At 37.1% G+C, this 25,740-nt stretch overlaps 1 long non-coding RNA gene across 5 annotated transcripts; it reads left to right on the top strand.

Annotated features, from left to right (window-relative positions):
* The first annotated feature begins 8,340 nt into the window (after nucleotides 1-8,340).
* Nucleotides 8,341-25,394, top strand: LOC114486883 (uncharacterized). Of its 5 annotated transcripts, none has more exons than XR_003681275.1 (4): nucleotides 8,341-8,446; nucleotides 13,377-13,481; nucleotides 23,489-23,952; nucleotides 24,043-24,367. It is a non-coding gene; the product is annotated as an uncharacterized lncRNA (long non-coding RNA). The 5 variants fall into 5 exon arrangements; XR_003681273.1 differs by lacking the exons at nucleotides 8,341-8,446; nucleotides 13,377-13,481 and adding exons at nucleotides 16,615-17,855; nucleotides 18,225-18,402; XR_008618248.1 differs by lacking the exons at nucleotides 8,341-8,446; nucleotides 13,377-13,481 and adding exons at nucleotides 21,877-22,927; nucleotides 25,312-25,394 and having other exon boundaries at nucleotides 24,043-24,115.
* The last annotated feature ends 346 nt before the right edge of the window (nucleotides 25,395-25,740 follow it).

Genomic DNA, 25,740 nt, shown 5'->3' with positions numbered 1-25,740 from the left:
TCTGAAGTCCTCTGAGAAGCATCATTACAGGTGGCATGATGGAGAAGTGAAGTAAAGCTATAATCTAGATATTTCAGTTTCTCTAGTGTAGATTTGGCTTGAAGTATTAACAGAAAACTGAACATACAGAACTTTGGATTTTATTTTTGATAAGTAAGAGTTGATAACCAGAGAACTTCTTGGTCCAGGAAATATTTTTTCACCTGTATTCAGCATGAATTCTTTAGAAAGTGAATGTTTCCTAGAAACAGATGATTGATTAGAGGCTCAGTGACTGTAGGGACATCCTCTGTAGGATCTTCCGTAACCTTCCCTTCACCCTTCACAAAACAACCCCCTCCCTTTAGTGAAAGCGTTTGTGTCCCATTAGAGCAGTTCCCTTGCAACACCATCATTGTTTCTATCCTTGTGATTCTTTTCACTGTTGTTTACCACTGTAGAAAGATGATTTGTTGCCTCTCTTAGAGAAATAGATAAGAGCTAAATTCCTGGAAATGAAAGGGTGTGTGGTCTTTGCCTTGGATTTGAAAAGTGGGAAGGGGCAGTGATGGCAAGCATTTCCTCAAGAAGTGTCATAATCTTAAGGACTCTGCTTAGTAAGAACTCATTGCTAAGGTAAACTGAGAGCGAAAGGGCAATCTGACTGTAACCGTCAGGGGAAGACCCCATTTCCAACCCGTTGTTTACTGCAAAGGCTGAAGGACCACAGCTCATTCTCAGAATTGTTGTAACATTTCATCTGGAAGAAGTGCTTGCAACACCTTCTTGACAAATGAAGAAAACGAAGTTTGTAGGAGTTAAGTGATTGGACGGTTTCATAAAGCCTCATTGTCTTCACGGAAACCCTAGTCTTCCATAGTGAAATGTGCCATCCCAGGTGACTCAGCCTTTTCTATCTGTAGCGTATTTGTCAACTTCTCAATCTCTTTTGCTTTCTCGTGGGCCCTCTCCAAATTCCCAGTACATATTACATGGTAGACTTGAAATCTAAAGCTGATTTTCATTAACAACGTGATCAGTGGGTGAACTATAATTTATATGTAACCCAAACATAAATGGGCTATATTCAAAGAAGCACAGACTGGCAACCAAAATATATAACTGAAAGGAGTCTAAGTATTTATTTCATTTATGAAACCTTAGTTTTGATGCTCATTAAACCTTCTTAAAAATCTTTTGATTGATCTTTATCTTACCCTAATCTTTTACTCTCAAAGAAGGGATTAAAAATTACATCCCCTCCCCTGCTCATTTCCCAGTCCTTTCCTCACACTCTGTGTTGCCCTGTTTCTTTCTTCCGTCTTCAGGCTGGAATGGCCACTTGTGCCTGACAGGCACAGCAGGTTGACCAACAGGACTGCTGGCTAACCCAGAAACTCCATATACGCCTTGACTGTCATGGAGGGAAGCACAGAGTAGCCCATAGGAAATAGATTTAATCTTTAACTCTGACCACTTTTTTTGGCAAAATCATCTTATTACCTGGTTTCAACACATACATAAATGATAGCAAGCAAAAAAAGAAAAAAAAGAAATCTGTCTGCTTGGGAGAATGTGTAGGGAAGGCGAGGTGGGCATATGTGATATAGGGTGATGCACAAACATGTAACAGGACTGTATCTGGAACTGTGAAAATATGCGTTTTCTATGCATTGCATAGCTCTTACTCCACCCCCTCTGCTCCCCACCTATCTTTCTCTCTTTCTCTCTCCTAAAAAAAGCCTTTCTTCCCTCCCCAGCCACAGTATAATATAGGCATACTCTCAAAGTAGCTGCTGGCCAAAATATTGGAGGAAAAAGTTTAGGTTCTTAATGCACAGTGTTTTCATTCTCCAAAACTATATCAAATATGGCTGGTGAGGGAGAAGGAATAAGGAGTAAAAGGAATGAAAGGGCTTAAAGTGGGAAGGGGAGAAAGAATCATCCAGTGTAAGGACCTGGAAGCTGAGGGGAAGGGGACTTAGTGCCCTGTTAACCTTGAGTGATGATCCCCAGTTGACAGTTGCTTGAATCCACCAGCAGTGCCTTGACTCTGTCCCCTTCCCCACACCTCGCCTGTGGACAACCCACCATCTGACCAAAGTAGACACTCCAAGTCATCCAACTGAAGGAGGATGTGTTGGATGTGTTGGATGACTTGGGTAGGTTTGGTGACAAGGAGGAAAAATCTCACACCCTGGTTAAGGGGAGTGCATTTCATTATCAGTTAAGAAGGTCTTTAGTAGTGAGGGCAGCAAGGACCATGGCACTTCTGTTTCCCACATGCAAACATTTAAGTCCCCATACAGAGGATATCTCTAACTCCTGAATGGCTAGTGTTTCACAAATTTTGTGGGAGGGGAATAGTTGGAGATGAAGAGGATAGTGGTTGAGAATAGAACTTGGAACATGTTTAACCACTTCTGTAGCCTGTGGTTAGCCTGGACACAGACTGGTTTATTAAGGGGAGAAACTTCCCTTACTTGAACTGCAAAGAGAGTTGACCAGTGCTCTCCTCCCCAAGTCAGTGCTGTGTGATCACTGCCAGGGGTCTAGCCCTGTTTTTCAGGGTGTGTGCTGAGCAGAGACAGGGAGGGAAAGAGTTTATTCTCATTCTGCAGTCAGCAGGTCAGAATGGTTATTTTGGCTCCCAGCTTGACCTTGACTCAAAGCCCCACTTCATGTTTCCTGACTCTTTTACTGAGACCTTTTATTGTTCTTGTCTTTGTCCTTGGTCTAGATTGTCTACTGATGTTGTATTCTGTTAAAATTTTAAATAATTGACATAGAAAAACTAGTGTTTGGGATGTGCTGAGTACTGGCATTCTAGGAAAACTGGACTTCACTAGAGGAGGAGGATGAGTCAAATACTTTTGTGGAGATTTCGAAGAAAACCATTAGGTGTGTTCAAGAACTCTAAAAGTGAAAAGAACTGGTTCTTTGTGAGTTCTGATTTTACTTTCAAATGTAAGGCTCTTATTTTTTTTGATCCATTTGTGTCACTAGCATTACTCTTTTGGACTAGTTGTTCAGTCGTGCCACTCTGCCCAAACATGTCTTAGGCTTCCCACTGTGTAGAAAAATAAGCCCATACGTTGCTTAGTATTTGAGTCATCTAGCACTGGGCCCCAAATTTTCCTATCTAATTCACCAGTTCTGTTCCGAAGAAGCTCTAGTCCTATCGTTCTGTTTATAATTTTCCAAACCTGGTTGGTACATACTGGCCTCCATGATTCTATTTACACTTACCTTTTTCTTCCTTTTAAAATTTATTTATTTAATTAATTTATTTTTGGCTGTGTTGGGTCTTTGATGCTGTGCGCGGGCTTTCTCTAGTTGCGGTGAGCAGGGGCTACTCTTTCTTGCAGTGCGCGGGCTTCTCATTGCAGTGGCATCTCTTGTTCAGAAGCGCAGGCTCCAGCCGCGCAGGCTCAGTAGTTGTGGCTCGCGGGCTCTAGAGCGCAGGCTCAGTAGTTGTTTTTTGGCTGTGTTGGGTCTTTGATGCTGTGCGCGGGCTTTCTCTAGTTGCGGCAAGCGGGGGCTACGCTTCATTGCGGTGAGCAGGCTTCTCACTGCGGTGGCTTCTCTTGGTGCGGAGCACGGGCTCTAGGTGCATGGGCTTCAGTAGTGGTGGCACGCAGGCTCTAGAGCACAGGCTCAGTAGTTGTGGCGCACGGCCTTAGTTGTTCCATGGCATGTGGGATCTTCCCGGACCAGGGCTTGAGCCCGTGTCCCCTGCATTGGTAGGCGGATTCTTAACCACTGCACCACCAGGGAAGCCCCACTTACCTTTTTCTGAAATTATGTTTTCCTTAACCCGTCCCTGGTTTATTCATCCTTCAAGACCCAGCTCAAATCATGTATTCTTCATAAAGTTTTCTCTTTAATGAGCTGGTGTGTTCTTCTCATGACAAGTACTTAGAACACTGATTATTATTAATCAGAACTCGTCTTTCTTCTTCTTATACTCATGAAATTTCATCTCTGGCGTAGCATTTTTCGAGTGTTACATATTACTTACTTAAAAAAAAATCTTCTATGGTCCGAAAATAAGTTATTGGAACATTGATTATACTCAGTTAAAGCAATTTGTTTTATATCAGACTTCTCAGAATGTCAAATATAGCAGTATATTGTAAATCTTCACTGAGTGTGGGATACCATTTTCCAAACCAAATTGACCAAAAATATCTGGTCAGACTCAAGTTCCAAGTAATACATTTTAAGGAAGCACATCTCTACCACACTAGTCTTTGATCTGTTAAAGTCATTTGGCTTTACAATCTCTTCCGCAATAGATTTTGAGCTTCTGGCTACATTGGGTCTCACTCAGCTTTTTACCCCCATAAAATATGACATATATCACATAGCAGGCCATAATACATTTCCTTTTTAAGAGAGAAATATTTTTTTTTCCTAAAGGAACCAGAAAGGAGTTGAAAGCAAGGAAGGTAGAGAGGCTGTGTTTATTATTTTTGAGAAATTAAATGAGTTGTGAGTGGTAAAAAGGAAACCCTCTGTGCATTGTCCAACATGCAGAGAGCATGGAGCTGGAGAGGGAAGTACTGGGTCAGCTTTTGGCATACCCACGAAGTTGCAACAAATTAATTTAGCTCATATGGGAAGATTAGGTTGTAGAGTACAAGCCAGTCCTTTAATATTCAAATATGTTTCCAAGTTGCCTGTTCTTCCTTGGTAAGTTCTTGTGCATGGGTATATTTTAGTATTCCAATTATCTACCATCTCTCCAGCTTGTTAAATTTGACCAAAACCTTGATCACATATTATGGGCCTGGCATGAGATCATTCCAAAGCCAATACTTAATAAGAGGTCTGAAAAATTCTTGACTTTACATAAGATTAAAAAATTTAAATTATGAAAGAATCTAATCTAATTCACTAATATTATAGAGGAGCCATCTTCAAAATTACCAACAATCTATGGTAAAAGTGGGACTAAAACTCAGGTTTCCTGACAGTGAGTGACTCTTCATTGAACACAAGTATTTAAAAGTGATTTGAATTCTTTTTTTAAAAAATTCAATACTTAAATAATTTATAATAATAGTATCTTCCCATATTAACTTGATTGAGGGAAATTAGACAAGCATTAATCTTGTATGTTTGAAGTTGGGGCAAAGGAGATGAATGAATAATAGCTGATTATTATCATTAACTTATTGAGCTGTACTCTCAAAAGTTCAGACATTAAACCATGAGATTTCATAGTCATCAATATATACAAATCTCTAGCAGGACTCTACCTGAAACGTCATTCAGATTCAACTCTGTGTTTGACAGAGGAGGAAGCTGCAGATAAGCAACTTTTTCAGCAGGTGTTAAAGTTCACTGTTTCTCAAATTGTATCTGTGAGTTGGAGTTAATTTATTTTCATCTGCCTTCCCCATGGAAATATAAGGCAAATCCCCATCAGTTTATTATCATTCCAGCTACTAAGTCTCAGGACAGTTACATAAAAACAAAACTAAACAAAATTATATTTTGGTTATTATTGTGGTTACTATTGAGACAAGTTCCCCACATAAGCTTGTTTAAATGTTTGTATGATAGTGATTGCAATGTTAGGTTATAAGACAAAGCCATTTTGTGATAAATTAATATTTTGAGAAGTTTAAAAAGCATTTCTGCATGTATAGTGAATTGTAATCATATGTGATTATAAAGCTCATTCAATAAGTGGAAATGCATTACAAATTGATAGATTTAGATTAGCAGTGAACACTGTTAAGATGTTTTAATGTAAGTTTTTGAAAATACAAGTCCCATTTAAAGGGAAAATTTAAGGGTAAATACATTAAGAATTAGCCTACGACTTTTAGAGATACAATAAATAAATGTAGATGAACTAACCTTACACCCACATTAAAATATGAGGTTCACCCCACGAGCTTCAGCTATTTCAGTTTCAACAGCCATTGCTGGTTCACATATGTATATACAGTGCAACAGTGACACCACTGGGCCAGACTTATCTTACTTCTTGAGCTTCAGAGTGCTAACAAACAAAAAAAAAGTTAGATGTTTATGAGAAATGGAGTCAATTGGGTAATATGTGTGTATGGTTATGAAACTAGGCTATTGAATTTGGGGGATACGGTGGTCGACTTTCCACCAGTGCCTTTATAGTGCTGACTCTGTTGGGTATGCTTCTTCAGTGACTGAAAAAATAAAGGACCAGATGATAACTATGACTGATTAAGTAAAATGAGGCTGTTCCTGATACTCCAAGAAATATTGTCAATTGGTTAAAGACCTTTACATTTAGTTTAAATTTTCAAAGAGAAAATAAACCCACTTAGAGGAAAAAGGAAATCCATGGAACAGTTTAATTTTTTTCTAGAGTCCAACCACTAGAGGGCAGGAGAGTCCATGCTACTTTGGCTTTGTTCTACATTACCCTCCCCCGCCCCTACTCTACTCTGTCTTCAGCCCATCCTTCTCTTCCTGAGTAGATAAATGCATTCTTCAGAAAAGTGGCTGTTTCTTATTTCTAAAATACTGGAGCATTACATTTTCTAGAAACATACCCAAGATAAAAGGCAGTACAAGTAGAATGTGAGATAACATCTTTTTCCAAGTATAAGGGTGTGATTATATTCTTTTGTTTATATTAAAATCAGCTCTTTTTTGAAGTAAGTGCTTGGGACAAAAAAGGAAGGAGTATATCCACAGGATTTTCTGTAGCTATTGAAAAAATTAATACCAATTACTAAGTCAATTAATTCTTAAGTCAATTCTTAAGAAATCTTCCATTCCTGAAAATCTAACTTAAAGTGAGAAAATATAAAAGTGATAAAGCCAAGCCCTTTGTGTTCTTAAGAAGAAACTCTGTATGAAGAACATAAAATAATAGGCACATGAAATACTCGAAACTTAGAAGCCTAGATTTTCATTGATGTTATCATGGCATATAATTGCTAGGATTTGGGAGAGAAAAGTGGCCTTTTCAAAATTTATTTTTTCAGTTTCCTTTATCTTTCTCTCTTCTAACAAAAGCTTTTACTTCTGGTAAAGTGAAAGATTTGGTTGAAATTCTTCTTTGACTAAAGTTGAAACCGATTGTGTGAGTGTTTATTTTGTGTTTTATCCAGTAAAGAAAGATTATGTTGTAATACATCACTGATAAAAGTAAAATCATTTTTCTAGTTTCTGCTTCCAGCTCTATAAGTGATCATCACTGCAGTCTTTAACACTTTGTGCATAAAATATCCTGTGCAGGTAAACTTAGCTGGGATCTTTGGCATTGAAATACTTAGAATTAAATTTTTCTATAAACATACTTACAGAACTGGTAATTTTCCTTGTTGAAGAATGGAATCCTATAGAGGAATATTTTAAAGAAATATGAGCTTTCTTGAGAAAACTTGATTATATTTGGTTAGACCTTCACCTATACCTTTTGTGTGTGTGTGTGACCTATACTTTTGAATAACTATTTATTCTCCCAAACAGTGCTGGGCATAGAGCAGATACTCAGTTTGTTCAATGAAAATTAGCATCTGTTGGTTGTATCTAAATTCCACACATGATGCTGGGAACTCTTAGCCCTTCCTTATGGGAGTTAAAAGTTTCTAGAGTAATAAATGTTCAATATTGCTAACTCTAAGGTAAGTTAATTTTGGCACTTGTATTTGTTGATTTTTGTTAGTTTCCCACTCTCCTCACAGAAGTGTTCCATGACACGTATTTTTTTTCCAGGTAAGGTGAACTGAATTATTTTGGCAGGGCACTTTTAAACAAACTTTGAGATTATTGCAAGCAAACTGCAGTGTTTCCAAGACAAGTGTTGTCAATTACTGGCCTAAGTGATGAATTTTCTTCAAATTCCCTGCATGTTGTTCCCAGGATTTTTTTTTTTTTTTTTTTTTTTTTTTTTTGTTGGTAACTCCCATACATAGTTTTGGTACTGTGCCCCTCCTGCACAAATTCACTTTGGAAATTTGCAAAGGATTAAATTCTGGATGTGGCCTAGGGCTTGACAAGCAACTTCCTGGAAAGGCTTTGCAATAAGAGCTTTGTAGACAAAACTTGTCCTGGCTCATTTTAAGTTTCTCCTTGGTGTGTAAGTCTGCTATTACTCATGCAGTGGTTCAGTTAACATTGGCCCTTCTTAGGGAACTATAAGGACATGATCTTAAGGAGACAGTACACACATATCAAAACAATCCAGTCATAATATTTTAAAAAGAGATTCCTCGGGAGGCAGCCACCGTAGATTCTGACCCTTCTTTCTTAAAAAAATCCAGTTAACCTCAAATATGTTACTTTGATATCCATAGAGCAGAAGAGAAATCCTCAGACCCTAAAGCAGCACATTGGTATTTCAGGTATGAAGTGACTTTTCCGGAAATGGAAACCAGTCAGAACTCCTGTTTATCTCATGAAATTGTACAATTTGAACAAGATGTTTTTATTTGTCAACTTTAATGAGGAAGGTTTTTTTGAGGTGAGTAGAGGTCCTTTTCTTCTTCTCTATGGATTAGATTACAGTCAAATGAGATGCTTGATCAGGTTCAGCTGGAAAGAGGATGACCTTAGTTAACCCACTGTTTAATCCAGTTCAGCTAACATTCGAACCTAGACTACTTTGCCAAGATTTCCTCTGTTGGACTTGAGAGCCAGCCTGCCTTGGAGAGTAACAGTCAGTTAATCCTATTCTAGGATAGTAGTTCAGTCATCCTCTGGTATCCATAGCATTATTTCTGAGTGGCCTCCAACTTGTTAGCTTTTTATATCAGACTCTGATTTCCTATCCAACCATTATTTACTCAGGGCTTATGATGACTGATTCCCTCATTACATTATAAAATTGAATACTTAAAACACTCATGTGATGAGAACAGTGATCTTCCCCATTTTGCAGATAAGGAAATTAATTGATCTGTCTGACCTTTATCAGTCTAAGGTTACACATATTAAAGGGGACAGAGTGAGAATCAAATCCACATCTTTTTTTTTAAATCCATATCTTTTGACTTCGTATCCACTCTTACTTTTACCAAAACTGTAGCTTGTAGTTCCATCCCAAGGAGGGAAAATGGTATAAACTGGACTAAATCAGGGTTTGAAACCACAAGCCAAGTTAAGTCATTGCAATTAATGGGGACAATTGCATGAACCCCCATAGCCTTCTTGCACCTACAGACTCTACCCTGCCCTCAACTACATCATTATAGCTTGGAATGCAGCTGTTCTGCTAAAGACTTTAAACAGGAAGTTTGCACCACGATTCATGCCTAATAAGTGCCAGTGATACTGCAGCTATTTTATAGAGCAGCAAAACAAGTTTCAGCAACCCAGATCTCTATCCGCTTCAGCGGAAAAGACCAGTTACATTTTAATCTCAGTTATATAAATGATTGTTATGAAAACAAGCTGGTACATCTCTAGAAGGTTTTTTTTTTTTAACTCTTCCTTTGATGCCCATTAGTTCTTTTTCTTGAAATAAAGGACGAATTAAACTATCAATACATTAAGTATAGAAAATGAGGTAGATCTCACTACTGAATGGGTATTCTGGTCAGGATGTTTCATGGAGTTGAGACACACTGTAGCCGAAATCACCTCTAGTAAGGCATAATTTATATTCAATGAAATGTACCAGATTTAACTGTAGATCTTAATATGCTTTGATAAATCTATGTGCCAGTCATTTCCAATATCCCCAGAAGTTCAGCTGTGTCCCTTTTCAGTCAGATTCCGCTTCCTCCAGTTACCACATCTGGTCACAGGTAACCACTGACCTGCTTTCTGTCACTACCAAATAGTTGTTCTTCATTAGAATTGCATATGAATAAAATCACATTGTCTATATTCTCTTTGTATTGGCTTCTTTTGCTCAGGCTGTTTGTGAGATCTGTGTTGTATGTTTTAGTAGTTCATTTCTGGGTAGTATTGCATTGTTGGGATGTCCAGTTTGCTTATTTATACCACTACAATAGACATTTGTTTCAAGTTTTCAACTGTTATAAAGGTACTCAGAAGATTCCTGAAAAAGATTTTGTGTCCATGTAACACTTTTATTTCTATTGGGTAAAAGCTATAATTAGAATTGCTGGGTCATAAGGGAAATATATACACACACATGAACTTCATAAGAAACTTCTAAACTGTACCACTTTGTATTCCCTCCATCAAAGTACGAGAGTTGCAGTTTCTTGATATTCTCACCAGCACTTGGTATGATCAGTCTTTTTAATTGGAGTCATTCAGATGGCATCTGGTGGTATACTGTGGTTTTAATTTACATTTACCTAATGAATAATCATGTTGAACAACTTTTCATGTGTTTATTTGCTGTTTGTATTACATGTCTTCTTAGGTGTGTCTGTCCAAATCTCTCATGCAAATTTTAAAAATTGGCTTGTTTGTTTTTCTAATTGTTGAGTTTTGAGAGTTTTGTGTATATATGTGTGTGTGTGTGTGTGTGTGTATATAATGCAGATCCTTTATTTTATATTATATATATTTTTCCCTTCAAGTTTGTGATTTTTCTCTTCATTCTCTTCCCAGTGTCTTTCAAAGAGCAGAAGTTTTAATTTTGATGCAGTCTAATTATTAATTTGTTCTTTTATGGATCATGCATTTGGTGTGTATCTAAAAAATCTTTGCCTAACAGAGTCACAAAGATTTTCTTCTAATTTTCTAAATGTTTAATAGATTTAAGTTTATATTAAGGTCAGTGATTTATTTTAAGTAAATTTTTATATATTGTGTGAGGTATGAATCTGAGATTTTTTTTTTTGCATATATTCAGTTGATTCAGCACATTTGTTAAAAAGACTATCCTTTCTCCACTGAATTATCTTTGCATGTTTTGGAAAATCATTGTCCCAATACATGTGGGTTTATTTCTGTTCTGTTGATTTATCTTGCTGTCTTTACATTTATATTGCACTGTCTTTATTCTAGCTTTAAATGCTTTTGGCTACTCTGGGCACTTTGCATTTCCATATCAGTTTTAGAGTCAAATTTTTAATTTCTGAAAAATAAGCCTTTCAAGATTTTGAATGGTATAATGTTGAATATATAAATCAATTTGGGGTGAAGTTATCCCTTAACCACATTGAGTCTTTTGACCTGTGAAGAAAATATATTTCTTCTTTATTTAGATCTTTCTGGTTTCTCTGAGCAATCTTTTGTAGGTTTCAGAGTACAAGTCTTTTGCATCTTTTATGAGATTTCTCTCTCCTAAATTTTTGATACTATGGTAATTCGTATTATTTTTTAAATTTCAATTTCTGGTTTTTTGTTGCTGGTATATAGAAATACAGTTGGTTTTGTTTATTGATCCTATGTTCAGCAAATTTACTAAATCACTTACTCATGGAGGTAGCTTCTTTGCAGATTCCATTAACTTTTCTCTCTAGAAAATCACGTCGTCTGTGAATAAAAGAGTTTTATTTTTCCTTTCCAATCTGGATAACTTCAGTTTCTTTTTCATTGTTTTATTGCATTAGCTAGAACCTTCAGTACAATATTGACTAGAAGTGATGAGAACTTACATCTTTGTCTTATTCCAAGTGTTTAGTTCTTCACTATGTTGTATGATATTAACTGTGAGATTTTCGTTTATGCCCTTTATCCAGTTGAGTAAATTCCTTTTTTCTCTAGTTTGCTGGGATTATGTATCGGTATGTTTGATTTTGTTCAGTGACTTTTTCTGTGTCTATTAAATTGATCTTTTTTGTTAAGTTTATTAATATGTTGAAATACATTTATTTTTATTTATGTATTTCCAAATGTTCAACCAGCCTTGAATTCCTGGAATAAAACAGACTTGGTTATAATGTATTATACTTTTTATATATTATTTGATTCAACTTGCTAAAATTTTGTTTAGAATTTTTACATCTGTGTTCATAAGGGATATCAGTGTCTAGTTTTCTTTTCTTGTAATGTCTTTATGTCTTGATGTCAGAGTTTTGCTATCAGAGTAATGTGGTCCTCATAACATGGGGAATATTCTCTCCTTTTCAGTTTTTCTGAGTTTATGTTTAATGGCAATATTTCTTCCTTACATATTTGGTAGAATTTATCAGTGAAGTGATCTGGGCCTGGAGTTTTCTTTGTGGAATGGCTGGGCTGTTAACTACAAATTAATATGCATTCCATTCTCAAAGGACGAAGTGGTCTATAAATGCCGATTAGGTCAAGTTGGTTGATAATGTTGTTAAGATCCTCTGTATCCTTAGTGATGATGCTCTGTTTACATGTTCTATTAATTTTGAGAGAAGGGTATTGCAGTCTCTTACTGAAATCGTGGATTTGTCTCTTTTTCTTTGTAGTTTTATCAGTTTTTGCTTCATGTGTTTTGAAGTCATATTATTAGATGAAAGAACATTTAAGCTTGCTATGTCCTCTTAATGAGGCTGTGTTGTTTTGCTTTTTTGCGTGTTTGGCAAAACATGCCAAACATGTTGGACATCTCAACATTGTGGTTTTCATTTCTAAAAGTTTGACATAGATCATTTTTACACAGAATTGAATGTTTGATTTTGTTGTTTTTCTTTAAACAGTGGTGTTTAATCATTCAGAGTACACAGAAGTTCTAAAAATTATTATTAATAGCAATCTTCACACATGCCTGAGCAAGTATGTAAAGTTTATATACAATGAGTAACATATGACCTTAATTTGAGAGGATTTGTAATAATCTTGACGAAAATAAAAAGAAGATATGGTTTTGAAATGAATTTAAGATACAAATAATACATTCAAGAAGCAAAAGGAGAAACAATAATTTTTCATTCTATACCACACTTTTGAATATTTAATCATATTTAAATGAAATCTAAGTGAAAAATTTTTAAATATAAAAAATTAAACATTTCTTCAGCATATACTATATTCAAGGCAGTGTGGTACTATGAGCCAAAAAAAGAAGACATAATATGTCCTGGTTTTGAGAAATTTATTGGGTTGGCCAAAAAGTTAATTTGGGTTTTTCCCGTAAGATGTAATACTCTTTGGTTAGGGAAATAAGACAGAAAAAAAGGCAAGTAGTGTCAAATGAGTATAAGTACTATTAGTATAACTTCGTCTCTGTTGTCTGTAGAGAACTCAAAATTTTTAATATACATTATATCTACAAGGGTCCAATGGTGTCAGTTATGTTAGGACTGTCTCAGGGCCCTAAACAACACAAAGCATGATACCCCAAAGCCCCTATTGCTAAATGCCATTCTCCTTCTTCAAAAAGTGTTGTTCTTCTCAGTGGCATCCTGTCTACTATTCCTGGGCAAAGAGAGACTAAGTTTGTCAGACAGAAGCTGCATCCTAACTCTCTCTCCTAGCTTGTGCTTCAGACATCCACCGGCTTGCACTGGATAACACCCTTTGTTCGATTAATCCACTTCTAAATCACTTATCTGCAGCCTTTCTGTATGAAGACTTAAGGGGCTCTCTAGGGCAACTGAAACTACAGAGGTGTGGCTGTACAGAAGCAGAAACCGTGCGACTGAGAAGTTTGTGAACAAAGGGTATGTAAGCTTGGCCCTCGGGCCATACTGAACAGTAGTTACGATCACCCCAAAATTGTTTTATATGTGTAATTTATTTTCCTATAATTAGCATAAAGTATCATTTGTATTCTATAAGAAAATAATGTTGGTATGCATACTATAAATTTAACTATAACCTGTTTATAACACTGTTTATTTCACCAGGAATAAAATGACTTATAAATAAACAGGTATTACTCCCCTTTTCCCTACTTACCCTAAGATCCCATTCATTTCTTTTCTTGCCTCTTTGTCTCTTCTGTCAAGTTTCTAATTCCCAGCCCCTCATCTCTCTTTTCTATCCTTTCCTTCTTATGATGGGTGTGCATGAGGTAATGGGTTAATGTTTTTGACAGATTTTATTAAAATCAGTATTTGAAGGTCTACATGAAGGTAATCTTCCACAGTTGTTCTCTTGGGAAACGGTGCAATATACTAATAAAATTGTCACTGCACATAACCTTTTTAGAATCCATCTTCGACAGATTTATTCCATAAACATATTTACTTATGGGTTTCCTAAATTTATAAACAAAAGTTTTCACTTATCTTATATTTTAATGACTTCTGATTATTTCAGATACTCAAAGGAAGAATAATGCTTGCTAGCATTGAAGGTGTTCAAACAAAAATGCAGCACAGCCTCTTAAGGTAGTCTGAACAAAGATTTTCCAAAGAATTTCATGAATGAAAGCATCATCACCCAAAGCTTTGGCCTTTCAAAATAAAAGTGATGTTTAAAAAATATTTTAACTTGAATAGATAGTATACAGTTGCCATATATGCCTCCCCTGACCCACACACAGTTTTCCCTATTATTAATATCTTGCATTGATGTGATACATTTGCTATAATTAAAGAACAAATATGGACACATTATTCTTAACTGAGATCCATAGTTTAGATTAAGGTTCATGATTTATATTGGACAGTTCTTTGGCTCTTGAAAAATATATAGTGTCATTTATCTACCATTGCAGCATAATAAAGAATAGTTTCATCATCCTAAAAATCCCCTGACTTTTACCTGTTCATCTCTTCCCCTTCCCTCTGGCAACTACTGATTGTTTTACTATTTCTAGGGTTCTGCCTTTTTCAGAATGTCACATAGTTGGAATCATATAGAATGTGGCCTTTTTAGATTGGCTTCTTTCAGTTAGCAATAGGCCATTAAGATACCTTCATGGTTTTGGTGGCTTGATCGCTCAATTTTTTTATTGCCAAACATATTCCATTCCATGTACCACAGTTCGTTTATCCATCCACCTATTGAGGGGCATCTTGGTTTCTTGCAGTTTCTGATATTATGAATAAATCTGCCTAACGCTCCTGTGCAGGTTTTTGTGTGGACCTAAGTTTTCAACTCAATAAGGTAAATACCTAGGAGTGCAAATGGTGGGTCATGTGTTAAAAGTATGTTTACTTTTGTAAGAAACTGCCAAACTTTCTTCCAAAATGGCTGTACTCTTCTGCAGTCCCACCAGCAGTGAATGGGAATTCCTCTTGTTCTGTATCCTCATCAGCATTTGGTGTTGTCAGCATTTTGTATTTTAGCCATTCTAAGTGTGTAGTGGTATGTCATTGTTTCAGTTTTCAATTTTCCTTATGACGAGTGATGTTGAGAGTATTTTCATATGCTTTTCCACCTGTATATCTTTGGTGAGATGTCTGCTCAGATGTTTTGCCCATTTTTAAATTGTGTTGCTTGTTTTCTTATTATTGAGTTTTAAGGGTCCTTTCTCTATTTTGGATACAAGTCACTTGTCAGATATGTGTTTTGCAAATATTTTCTCCCAGTCCTTGGCTTGTCTTTTATTCTCTTTCACAGAGCAAAATTTTTAATTTTAATGAAGTCTAACATCAATTTTTCTTATATTTTTCCATATTTTTGATGTTGCATCTAAAAACTCATTGCCAGACCCAAGGGCACCTAGAGGTTCTCCCATGTTATCTTCTAGAAGGTTTATAATTTTGCGTCTTACATTTAGGATTATAATCCATTTTGAGTTATTTTTCTTGAAGAGTATAAAGTGTGTGACTAGATTCATTTTTTTTGGCATATGAATGTCTAATTGTTCCAGCACCATTTGTTGAAAAGACTATCCTTTTTCTATTTATTTGCCTTTTTTTGTGACAAAGATCAAATGACTATATTTGAGTGGGTGTGGTGTTTTTTCTCCATTTTAAAAATAACACTTAACTAGATTTTAAAAAATAAAATGAAATATAAATAAAACCACAAATGATCTATAGAGAGAGGGCTTCCATTTGTTAGATGATTGAATAAAGTTGATTTTGCTCCCTTGTTTCAGAAATCAGTCCAAAGCAACAGGATAATGGGAGACACAGACACAGATTTTATTTTTGATAACAGTAGGAGATTTTTTTTAAACTCTAAATCACAGTATCCAAGAAAAGGATTGCGTAATGTTGTGCTGGTTAAACAAGCATGCCAGGAGGCACTTAGATTTTGTATGTGGGGCTGTGAATCTCTATAAACAGCTGGAATTCCCCAGAGTCAACATACTTCCTAGGAACAATGCCTTCTTTGGAAGAATGGAAATGGGTAATTGGGCTAGTTGCACAACTTTCCTGAAAGCAATTTTATACTATAAAGAAGCACACTTACGCGCGTGCAAACACACACACATACACACACACACTCTCTCTCTCTCTCTCTCTCTCTCTCTCTCTCTCTCTCTCTCTCTCAACCCTGTTACATAAAGCACTTCGGTATAAACCAGAAAGAATTTCTCCTGTTTTGGAATGCTGGTCTCTTATGTATGAACTTCCTTTAATTAATTGGTAGAGGATAAACTTGCTTCATTCAAAGACATCTAATTTTTTTTTTTTTACTTTGAGATACTAAAAAAAGTCAAAGAAACAGAGAAAACAGAGGTCAGAGGATATTGATAATGATGTTGCCCTAAAACATGAAAATTGTGATTATAGGCATACATTTAAAAAAATGTAATAAAACACTTTTTTTAATATATAAAAAGAGTTTAAAGCAGAGATATGAGGGCCCAGAGAGATGGCCATGTTGATAATTTTGATCTAGATAGCCTCAAGGAAATGGAAATACTAGAGACGACTGAAGATATAAGTACCTTCTAGCTCCATCATAGATTTAGGTACGATATCCAGTTAAATATGATTTGAGACGTATCAAAAGCCAGGCCTGCCCCCTCTAATACCGCTTCATCTGCCAACCTTGGCATTATCCTCTCCTTCTGCCTAACACAAGAAGTTAAAGTAATTCTGCTGCACTAGGTCAGGTGGGCACCTGTGTATCAGCTTAACCAAGACTGTATGGAAATGTACACTGCCTGCAAAAAAGGAGATGAGTTATCGATGGCTGCTTTGATGACCCTGTCTAAGCACGTATCAGTTCATCACTTGAGGCTTGTTGAACGTTGCACAGAGCCTGGCTGTGAAGACAAGATGATGGTCAGATAAATTGCAGTGCAGAGTAGCCTAGGAGTAGCACACCACAAGATGGCGCTAGACTGGCGAGAACAGACAGTAAAAAGCCTCAGAGAATTGAAGGAAGTATTTTTAGTCCATTTTGGAAGGAGGTTGCCAAGAAACAAACATATTTTCTTGGGAAGACACGTATCTTTTGATCCAGTAAGTCTGAGTCTGAATATTAGACTCTACTAGAAATCAGTTGTGTGACTTTAAGCAAGGTACTCAAGCTCTGAGAGCCCTGTCTGTGAAGTGTAAGAGATGATGTTTGCATCGTTGGTTGTTGGTAGTTTTAACTGAGATGAAGTTCGGAAGGTACCTAGCACAGAGGAGGTGGCATTCAGGCTGTGATGCACGATTCCACAGGGCAGCATTCTCAGTGTGGATGACACTGGAAGCTGTGGAACGTGGAGGCCCTAGGCAGTCAGTTAAGATGACTGTTATTATTGCTGCCTTCTTCTTTTGCCCAAAGGCAGTTCCAGCCAGTCATGTATTGGAATAGCACAGGAAAATTAATTCTCTGCTCTTTCTGTTTTACTTCTTGTTACTTTACAGCCTTATACACAGTGTGATGCGTGTGAAAAGGGCCTAAACTGATAGAAGAGTGTTCCTGGTCAAAGCCCCATTATTCTTTAACTAATTTGGGAAAGTGAATCAATTAAGAATTTGGTCCCCAGTTTCTTCAGCTGTGAAAAGAGAGAGTTGGACCAGATAATCTGTAACACTCTTTCCCCAATTCTTTGGTTTACAGGCTGGGTCCCGTTCAGTCCTTTCATCCTGGTACAGTTGCCCATAGAGAAGAAATCTTGTTCTTAAGATGGCAATGAAATTCTTTGAACATGAGTTCCCAGAGAATAGGAGAAATGGGCCAGACTTCTCCTACAAGTATGTGGCATCTAGTCTTTGGCAAGAAAAGGAAGTTGTCAGGCTAAGCTTAAAATATTCCTCTTTGCTGATACAGTATTAATTAAATCTGCTTAATCATTGCTGCAACTGTTTAGCAGAGAAAACTTAAGCACAGAGGGCTCAGGGAGCAAGCAGATTATGGGAAAGTATGGAAACATCAAGGGCAGAATCATGTTTACAATTAAAGTTGAACCTCCTCTCCATCTCCCTCCCCCCTCCTCCTCCCCCTTCTCCCTCTCTTCCTCTCCCTCCCGTCACTTCTACCACTCCTTCCTCTCTTCTTCCCCCTCTCCCTCTTCCTCCCCTTCTCCTAATCCTCATCTTCCTCTTCCTCTTTTTAATTTCAAGGAATTGAGCAGTTGCTCAAAGACGTTGGTGATTGCGCTGGGGCTCTGTCCAGCTGAACGTCACTCCATTCCCATCTCCCTGGCAGTTACCCACAGTAACGAATGCAGACTGAGAACACACTTCAAAGGAAAGCCATCACATCTACTCCCACTTTCTTAGCAGGTTTTCTAAATCTTCAGTAAGTTTGTGTTCGCTGGGAGTGAATGTCTGAATTTAGGCTTCACAAATATTCCTCCCCCCATCCCAATCTGTATAATTACTGTTTTTTTTTTTCCTGAAGCCTTTCAAAATACTATAATTAACAGATTGGCAGATAACCCATAGAACTGCAGTTAAGGCAAATATAGTATGCAGCTGTCTTTGCATTAAGTGATTAAATCAAATAGCATAGTTTTGAAGTACATTTATAAAGCATAAATTTACCTCCTGGCAAAACTGTCTTAAGTAACACACCCTGCACCATCTGTTCACTCAGTATTAATAACCATATTTCCCAGGACGATAGCTACGGAGAGCAGAGCTACCAGCTGTGCAGAACTAAGAGGTGCTGAAGGATCCTTTGGAATACTCAGCAACTTTTGGATCCTCTTAAGGATGCTCACAGTGATTGGGCATATGAAACACATATACACACAACATATATGTGTGTGTGTGTATATATATGTGTATATATATGTGTATATATATGTGTATATATGTATATATATGTGTGTATATATATAGACACACATGCATGCACATACACCCATGCATGTGCATACAATTGCCCATGTACACATGTGCACACGCACACACACACACACACACACACACACACACCACCTCAAGGTACAGATGACTGTATGCTCACTTTCCATGAAGAAGACAATACACTGGTGTGACTTTAAATGTATTTATTCAAGTACTTATTTCATTAAATGATTCATTCAGTAATGATTTATTCAATACCTCTGTGTGTTAGATTAGGTTCTAGGTAGCAGGAATCCAGTGGTGTAGGGCAGTGGCCCCTGCTCTCATGGAGCTTACAGTCTAGCACAGAAGTCTCATTAATAGACTCACTACAATACATGGTAATGATTTAAAGGCAGGATAGAAACCCTCATTTAGGTTTATAAAATCAAAAGCTATAAATATTTTGCATTTCAAGGGTATGTGTAATAAGTGAAAACTGTTCCATAATCAAAAATGTATCCAGAACCTGCCATGAGTGACAGTAGCCTCAGTGGACAAAACAAGAAAAAGATGTTTCCAATACAGTAAAGAAAACTGAAGGTAGGGGTAAAAAGAAATGCTAACTTGAATGATTCAGACTATTGTGCAGAGTTTCAGAGACAACCAGCAACTACTGAGACATGAGAAGCCTGAGTGGGTTTCACAGAGCAGTGGTGGTCCGTGGAATAGTCTGGGAGCCTTCAAAAAATATTCATGGCCAGGTCCCACCTCAGATCAATTAGATTAGAGGATCTGCGGATGGGGCTTAGACATCTCTCGGTTTTTTTTTTAAGTTTTGGAGGTAATTTTAATGAAACTTATCCTGCAAGAACTGGAATTTGAGCTAGATGTCAAATGATGGTATAATCTAGAGCTGGTCAATATGTTAGCCACTAGCCACATGTGGCCATTAGAACTTTAATTAATTAATTAAAATGAAATAAAACGTTCTCAGTTGCCTTGTCCCACATCATGTGCCCAGTAATCATTTGTGCCTGATGGTTACCATATTGGACAGAACAGAACATTTCCATCTTTGCCATAAATTCTGTTGGAATGTGAACTAGATGGATGAAGAAGAGAGAAAGTGGATAATGACAGGAGTGAAGGCATAGTGTTTGGAAAAGTCATTAGCGGCTTCGGGGAGAAGTGACTAGCTGCTTACAGCAGTGGGAACTTGTGAAAAAAGGTATGTGAGGGGGAGTGGTAGGAGATGGTGATAGTGAGGATCCCTCAGTCAGACGGGAATACTTAGATTTGAAGCAATAGCCAACGGGAAGTATGGAAAGATTGGATGTAGAAGAATGATAAAAGGGAAACTGTGTTAAAGAAAATGGCCTGGTGTAATTCAGGATGGATGGAGGATAGAGTAACGAGTTTGCAAAGCTGCTCCTTTGTACCAGGCTCAATAGGAAGATGGGACGAAGACCTAGTCCAGTTAGCTAGAGCACGTTTCACTTCATTTCTGGTTTTATCTGGGAAGTCACACCAAAGCTAATTTAAGCTTAAAAAAAGTCAAAGGTAGGATGGACTCAAACTTGTCAGCTTTCTTGAAGACATAAAGCTAGAGCTTCCGAAGTCATAATTTTCAGTTAGGAGGGATTGTACAGGCCATCCAAGCCAATTTTCTCATGTCATAAGTGAAAATATAGAGGTACAGAGATGGTAAATGAATTCCCCACGGTCTCACAGCTAACGCAAAGTAGATACTGAAGCAGAGTACAGGCTTTCCAGTTTCCAGACTGGGGATCCTTTTATTACATACCACTTTCCAGATTTTAGTGTATAGTAAAAGTCAAAGACAGTCACACACACAAAAATAGCTTTGTCATGAAGGTTTCAAAATGGAAGTACTTTGAGTAGGAAAGCAAAGAGCAGGAATGTAAATAATCAGTTGAAAATCAAAGATCAGATATTACTATTTTGTGCAGCAAAGTGGAAGTAGATTCTTAAATTTTGTGGTTTACATGAAACACCAAGAATGCAAGCATCTAAGCTCACCACCTTTTATTTCTGTTATGATATGATTGCTTCTTTTAGGGGTACCGATCATTTGATCTTTGGGGACTTAGTGTTATACAAAATCTTGTCTACCTAAGAGTCCATTACTCTCGTGAACTGCAATGCCTTATTAGAAACACACAGTGCTTTCTGTTACTGCTGTTTAATCTAAAAAACAAAAAAGAAAAAAAGAAAGGTTTCCCTTGGTAAAGTCTGAGTAACATAGTGCTGCCAGACTGGACTACAAGATTCAGCCTGCAAAAGAAAGTATTCTGAGCTTTGTTTTGTATCAATATTTATTATTGTATCAGCAGCTACATTTGATATGCTTATAATTTATTAATCTTTATCTGGAAGCAGAAACAAATTCCATAATTCTCGTGAATCACATATCCTCCAGGCATTTTTTAAATCTAATTTTTGTTTACTGTCACTTGTACTGAACATTTCTCATTGCAATTCATGCAGAAGCTGTTCACCGAAAACTAGTATCGGCCTACTCCAGTATTTTCCATTTTACTGGTCGATGCGAGTTGGCTTTAAACTACCAAGCTTATAATTTATTACCGGAACAGACAATTTAAACATTTTAGGATGTGTTCAGGCACAGCTCAAAGTTTTAACAAGGCTGCTCTCTTTATTTCAGAGCCCGTCCCTGTCAAGAAGGCTCTTGTATTTTAACAAAGAAAACACTTTTTTTTTTTTCTTTCAGTTTTCCCTTGAGTTAGAATGTGTATTGAAACACTTTATGAGGAGGTAATGTGGGGAAGTAAAGTTCATCTCCAAGAAGGAAAAAAAAAAACCTGGGAGTCTTTTGAGGTCATATAAAAAAATAAGTGAAAAGATGGCCCAATTATTTTGACAGCAGATGGGATCTCTAAACTGTTAATTAAGAGACGAACCATTAAGAACATGAAGACTCAAGTTTCTAGAGGTTTACTGCTTCTTTTCTGGTATTTTGAGAAGATTTGATTATATGGTACTATTTTTAAATGTTATTTTATAGTTTTAAAACATGACAGAAGAAACACCTTAACAAAATGATCATCCTGAGGGGACAAGAGTAAAAAACCACTGTATTCCAGGTTTTCATCTTACGTAACTCCAAACTATTTCCCCCGTGGACAAAAGACCATTCATTATGAGAAGTAGGTGATATAATTCAACATGCCTATGCTAGGCCAACTAATAAATCAGGCAAATGGGTGCCCTAGGCAACAGAATGGTATCTTCAGCTGATGGGATAAATGGATGGATGGACAGACAGCAGAATGAACTGATGGATAGATGGGCAGACAGTATTAGTACTCATGTGAACAAATGCCACCCAGTGTTCATGTCAAATAGAAAAAAGCAGGAAGAACCAAGAGAATTGCCAATTGGTAGATAGCCTCAGTAATGACAGTAGAAATAACTCAAGGACCACAGTTCTTTCTGGCACGAGCTTTGTCTTACTTGACTTTATATCCTCTGCATCTATCATAGTCCACCTCATTCAGTAGTTCAATAAAGTTGGATAAATGGAGGTAAAAGAACAGAAATAAGGACTCCTAGATGCGAATGCTATCAAATTGCATTTCAAGGAACAAGAATGGGATATTTCCATTAGAATTGAAAAGAATCTTAGTATCACAGAAGGAAAACAACTGGAGTGGAAATAATGACTTTTAAAGATGTTCGTTCTGAAGCAGCCTGTCTAGAAAGCCCTGAGAAGTCCTTGATGAAGGGGAGAGATGTTGGTGACGGGGCTGTAGAATGGGTGGAATGTGCAGGGCCATGAAACAGGACCAGGCCAGGAGCAAGGAGACCAAAGTAGACCTGGATGTGCCGTCTCTAGCCGAGGAGTCCTGGGACAAACCTTCTGCGGACCTAGTTTCTTATTATATTAAATAAACTATTTACCCCTTAGATTCTTTTCTAAGTCTAATGTACATTTTTATAATCCTTATGTTTTATTCTAGAAATCTCTTGTCTGACTCCCTGCAATAAAGGTGATTACTTACTCTTTGGGAGAAGATGGGCAGAAAGCAGAAATATTGGTTATCATATTACTTTCATTTATGTTATGATTTGAAAAGTTTTCATGTTCTCAAATGTGATTTTATTATATGAAACCCTTAAATGCTAAGTCTATGTAGTATTTCCTAAAAGTAGCACCTGGAAAAAATTGGGTTTGAGCCAAAAAAAAAATTACTTTAAAAGAAACTTCTCTAAAAACATGTTGATATTGGTATGTATTTGGAACTAAGCTACATGCTAAAACCTTTGTATTCTTTCCTTTTTAAGAAAAATCATTCAGTAATTAGCATTGAGATACATGATAAAGCCTTATGTTTCATTGGTTTAAGCTTTCAAATTGGGAATTTCAAGAATCTGGTGAAGCACAGGTTCATCCCCAGGTTTGGCAGTCTGCAATTTTCAAAAACAGTTTGAACTCCCCGTGCAACTATAGATTTCTTTCTAGCTATAGATTTCTTTCTAGATAGTTATAGTAATGCACAGAGTGCAGAGGAGTGGATACCGATACCTGAATATTTGTTTCTCCTCTGTAGGAGGCTGGGAACAAAATGTTTCTGTTAGTAGAAAATGACAACTGTAAATATGAAGGGAGAAGAACCACGCGATCAGCAATGAGGCATGGTAAAGCAACCATAGGGCAGCTTTTATCCCAATGTAGAAACGCTTTGAAGAGAAACAGAGTTCAAGTGAAATCTGTTAACCCAACACTGTGAGTGGGTTTCAATGGAAGAGAAAAAACCCTGAGGCAAAAGAACTCTCAGTGGGATCCCATAAAAGGCTGAAGTGGGGAGACGTCTGCCTTGAGTTGGTCCTCAGCAGAACGGCATTCTGGGGCAGTGATGTTAACATGCAGAAATAAGAAGAACGGAGCACTTCATCTTGTTGAGGAGAATCAATCTATGTAGGCTTGTAGGACTGTGTCCTGTGGATTATTGGACTAGGAGCTGTGCCAGGTGCACTCAGAAAAATTGGGGTCTTCTGAATAAAGACATTTCAGGTGCGGTAAAGCTCCTATTGGTTTTATTAGTATTCTTAATCATAACTACTATTTCTCATGTGACTGAGGATTTTTATCTCTACCTTCCAGATAAAGAAACAGAAAAAGAAAGAAGTAAAATGACATTTCCCACATCACTCTGTTGGCATGTTACAGGCCAAAGGTTTGAAGTCATATTAATGTGATCCTTTTATTTTATATTTTTACATGTATGTATTTTTATTTCATTTGCATTTGCTAGTAATTTTTTAAATCCGTGTTGAAAATGTTTAGAACCACAGTTGTAATAAGAAGATCCTAGTGTTTTTGTCTGAGACAGAACCTAATAAAACTGTTTAAAAGCTGGGATTTCTTGTAAAACGGATGGCCAGTGGGAAGCAGCCCCATGGCACAGGGAGATCAGCTCGGTGCTTTGTGACCGACCTAGAGGGGTGGGAGGGAGACGCGAGAGGGAGGGGATATGGGGATATATGTCTACTTATAGCTGATTTACTTTGTTGTACAACAGAAACTAACAGCATTGTAAAGCAATTATACTCCAATAAAGATATAAAAAAAATTTTTTTTAAAGTTGGGATATCTCATTTTGAGGAGTTGGATGTGATGGTGACAGCTGTGGGCATCAATGTGTGTATCTCAAAAGGAGTTAAAGCTCAGCAGGACTGATCGATGGACCATTTCTTAAAACTGTTTATTAGGAAACAGTTTGAAACTTATAGAAGATTTGCAGTTTGAAACTTACAGAAAATTTGCAACTCTTATAGAAAAAGACTGCCCAATAGCCTTTACCCAGATCCGCTTACCGTTTATAATTTGTCCTGTTTGCTCTCTTTCTGTGTAAACATTATTCTTTGTCCCATACTTTTGAAATTGAGTTACATACATCATGGCCCTTTGCTTTTAAATACTTCATGTGTATCTCCTAAGAAAAAGGCTCTTCCCTTATAAATCCACAGCACAGTTAGCAGCTTAACTAATGTGACATCAACACGGGACCTTTGTCTTACCTACCATCTCTATTTCAGTTTTGTCAGTTCACCCACCCAGCAATGTCCTTTACAGCATGTTTTCCCTGCAGTACAGGATACAATTAAGGATCACATATTTCTGATCCTTTACTTATCATGTTTCTCTAGTCTCCTTTAATTTGGAACAGCTCCCGGGAACAGCAAGACAGTTGAAAACTCTCAAAGTAATAGGATACCATCCTTCTAGGGGAAAAAGTTGGGTGGGACAGAGGTCAGAGCGGAGACTGAGACTTCCATGCGAAATTCACAGACCGTCTTCCTGGGTGTGGTAGAGGTTTCCAGGGTAAATCCCAAATACCATTAATCAGGGGTGATAATTTGGCTTTTTAAGGTCTTTCAGGACACCCAAGAAGAAACGTTTCTCCACATTGTTCATCAGCTGCCTTCTATCTCAGCTGTCTCTGAGATAATCCTCTCCCTGTGTGAGGGCTGACCTTTAGAGCAGTGCTGAGCCTCTGATCAGACACTATCCCATGGATGCTCAGGGAACAGAATCCCATTGAATGGAGCATAGATGTTTCTGAAGGTCTGAGGATCCGTGCCCTTCTTCAGCCAAGGACTGCTGGTGGGACTGTCAACTGAAGACCTCGAGCAGGAAGCCTTTGTTACTTGAGTTTTTAAGGCAAGAAACAATGAAAAATAACTTTATCCACTTCAAGAAATGAATAACAGAAATGGAAAACTGATCGTAACGAATTCAATACAGAATACTAAAGCATAGTATTCGTGAATAATGAATATCTGCATGTTGTCTAGAGAA

Source organism: Physeter macrocephalus, chromosome 9 (genome assembly GCF_002837175.3).
Source record: "Physeter macrocephalus isolate SW-GA chromosome 9, ASM283717v5, whole genome shotgun sequence".
Lineage (NCBI taxonomy): Eukaryota > Metazoa > Chordata > Mammalia > Artiodactyla > Physeteridae > Physeter > Physeter macrocephalus.
The sequence above is the reverse complement of the archived record's forward strand: the minus strand, read 5'-3'. Positions and strand labels throughout refer to the sequence as shown.